We start from the raw sequence: 3,899 nt of genomic DNA on the forward strand, positions 1-3,899 counted from the left end.
CTCAAATGGGTTCTCCTCCAACATGAAAAGCTAATACAATCTCACATAACGTGGCAAACAAGCATCCCTCAACATGAGGATAATCAGGGATCTCAATAATAAAACATCATCTCAGCAAATCAAGAAGAAAAGCATGACATAAATGTATCATATACCTCCACTTTCGAAGATAGATAAAAAATTTAAAGCTCAGCTACTGAAATGGATTGCACCACTAAATTCCTGGTGATGAGTGGCGTAAAATTGACTGTGAACTTGTCCAATTCTGACACTGTCAAAATATGGGCCTTCAGGAATCTTGAAGATTCCCCCAAAGATTCCTTTCTGAAGATGCTTGGAAAATCCGCTTCTTAGATGAGGATTTTGACTACATGGTTGGACCCCTCATGAGAAAACGTGCAAAAAAAACTATTCACACATCCAAATCCCTCACTGGCAAGTCTGGCCCTCCAGATAATCTTTTTGGCATCTAAATGGAATCTTGGTTCATGGTTCCACTACAACTTCTGGGCAAGGTTCCACCCCTGGTTATGGTTCCACGGGCTTGTGGTTCTGTTGGCCCTATCCTCCATGCTCCTCTGCTAGCTTGCCCCCAAATTCTATCGAAAAGAAAGTTTATATGGTAAAGGGGTAGTGGACTTTACAAAGCCACCACCTTGGCGCGTTGGTTAGGGCAGAGGATTTGAGGTGGGGAGGTCGGGGATTCAAACCTTGACAACCCCCCACCTTGGCATATAGATTTACCATATCTCAATTTCATGGCATTTTACCACTGCAAATGTTTAAATATAATGTATCCACCGATATGTGCTGGATTCTTTGCAACGGGGTCGATGGGACCGGCAAGGGTGGCCCGCCCCCCAAACATAACATTTTGCTATAATATGTTAATTATAATGATATGGCCATTGGGGGTTTTAGGGTTGGTGGCCTGCCACCCCATAATTTTTTTTATTTTTTATTTTTTAATACAATATAGTTGTTTTGTCAAATTGGCCGAAAATAAGGGTCATTAGACAAATTAGGCATTCGACAAATTCGCCCACTTTTGGGACCCAAGTTTCATGCTCTGAACTCAGTTAATTTGTAGGATCATTAAACCTAGCCCACATGCCCACTTTGACCATCTTTATCTCCCTCATACGAACTTAGATTGGAGTGTTGTTCATACTGTTGGAATCAGGGCAACGAGCACTACAATCTAGTCCTAGTTTCACTTCCATCTAAAATTTTTGATTTTTGAGCTATTTTGAGCCCTCTTTGACCTCTAAACATCTTTGGAGCCATTTGGATCATTCCTCCCCACTGAGGATCTTTTGGTATTCCAAAAGCATCAACATAGTCTGTAACTGTTGTGTACATCGTTTGCACCACAAGTGTCTTGACAAGTCACCCTTCCTTCTCCTACACCTTTGTCCTTCGGAGCCATAAGCGATGAGATGACACCTATATCCGCTACAAACCTGTAGCACAATCTTTGCAAACTATATTCTCAATTACATGACCAATAATGACCCAAGAATTCCCCACACTTGCCACGAGTTTATAACACATACTCTATGGTCAAGTTTACATAATAAAGGAAATCAATTCCCCACTTATCAATAAAAGGCAAAAACATCATTGTTGATTTAACAAGAGATGGAAAACACACCATCACTTTTACAACTTAAAATGCAACACATGATTTACAAAATGTGGCCATGAAAAGCTACCTAACCTAGTAAAGCCATCTCTTACTCAACAAAGTGATCCACAAGGAATGTGGTGAATTTTCTTGTTGAACATCTTCACCAGTTAGTTTTCGCATGGGTGCTTTGTCCTTAAGATGCTGCTCTGGATGGAGCCTCTAACATGTGGCTCTTTGATGACCACTTCTATTATAATGACTACAAAATGTCTTCTTCCTCCAAACCTGCTTAACCTTCTTTTCTTGATGTAGAGAAAGCCTTTCACGCCTCATCCTTTTTCTTTCCACCATTCTCTTCCAACACTCAACAACCATATGGTTATGTAAACCACAAAAACTACACGGTTTTCTATGCCATGATTTATGTTCATCATTAACATGATTGTAATCAAAATGAACTTTAGAATACTAAGACTTGTTATACCTTTCCTAGTTGTCTCTGCTGCAATTATAGTGATGAGAGCATGCCTCAACTCTTTCTCTGCAATGTGCTTGTTGTCAGTTATGCAGTCACACTGATGCCTGTAAGTGAATATTAGGGTTTGTCCCCAATCTTGGCCAATTTGTTTCACCCTATAAGCCTTTTAGATTGTGTTCTCCCTAACTAGAGAGCTACATTTAGCTTGGTTTGTGTGCTTTCTTGGTTTAGCCCACCTTATGATGTGTTAAGTCCGACCCTATGTGAAGTTCTTTTTTATTTTTTTTTCTTTGAATCCCTCAATCAACGCTATTTTTGGCCAAACAGTCACACCGATTAGGCCTATCAGCACTAGTTTTAGCTTGAAAGTCATGCCGGTCGTGCCGATCGATGCTACTTTTGGCCCAAAAGTCGCTCTGGTCTCTGAGTTAAGAAAAAATCAAAATTTCTCCCATTCCAGTGCTAGTGTGTCTTGACCCTCAGACTCTCTTCTTCCTCCCAGAAGTGACTAGGATGCTTTGTTTGCTTCATTTTCAATTGAATGAGTGAAAGAGTCTCGTTTGTTCTCTTATTTCGAGTGTCTCTTTTCTCTTTCCAAGCATAGATTACATTGCTTGGTTTCTCGATTGAAGCATTTATGTGTTTGGTTGGTTCAATTAAGGGAAGAAGTTGCTTTTAGTTTCATTTATCATTCTTTGGATTTGATTGATGGTTTTTTGTTCAAAACTGTGAAATTTTCATTAAAGTGCTTTATGTGAAAGATTCATTTTGAATTTTATGAAAAGAAGAACATCATTCTAGTTTACTTAAGTGAAAATATTGCATTAGTAGCATTATTGAGAAGCTAGAATTGCATCACCATAAGAATTGGAAATGAAATGAAACTTCTTTTTTTGTTATGGGAATATTCAGTGCATTTAGGAGATTTATTAGAGAAAGATTTCATTCTTTTATTGTTGCATTGATTTTGTGTTCCCTATCTCTCAATTAGTGTTAACTTTCATCGAACAAACATCTCTTTTATCATATGGCTGTATGTAGGAGTTTTGTCAGATGACAACGGTAGTGCCTTGTAATTGAAACCTAATTCAAGATCAAAAGTTAAAATTTATTGAATTAACCTAAGGAAGCATTTAAACTTAACGCTCACATTTAGTGGTCTAGGCTAGAGATGTGTTCCAGCATCTTTAAACCTAGTAGCTGTCATTCGCTTCGACACTAGACAACACTAGTACGGACTTGTGCTCCCTGTACCGTCATGTATATAAAGGGAGACCCCAATATGTCTAAAATCCTTTATTCATAGGAAGCCAAGTCTGTCGCTTTGTAAATGTGATACACCGAACACAACATTAGGGGAGATTGCCTTCTCATACTTCTCGGTTTGCTGGGAGGTATTCTGCAGTTCACAGTTACGTGGTAATCCTTTATGCCTAGAGTACCCTGAGTAGTCATTTTGGTCTTTTTGACTCTTTAAATTTAAAAGGTTATCGAGCACTTGTACTTTCGATCTCATTAATTCTGAAAGTGACTAGAGTCACATTTCGTCCTTTTCTTGACTCTTAAAATATGAAAAGGCGAAGTTTTGTTTCAGTTTCTTAAAATTAACTGCCCATGAAATATTCATGGTTAAATTTATCTGTCTTAAGTGTTTCTTTAAAAGTCGATTCCAATGGCAACATTTCGAGAGTCCGCCATTCAAGAATTCCCCTCGAATGGGAATCCTAGTATTTTTCCTTCTTTTGGAAATGCTGGTGCTCCTTCTATATCAACGTTGTCCCTCCCTAGGTT

This window comes from Pinus tabuliformis, chromosome Q, assembly GCF_031772625.1.
Source record: "Pinus tabuliformis cultivar Carrire ecotype Pingquan chromosome Q, CPIR1, whole genome shotgun sequence".
Classification (NCBI taxonomy): Eukaryota; Viridiplantae; Streptophyta; class Pinopsida; order Pinales; family Pinaceae; genus Pinus; species Pinus tabuliformis.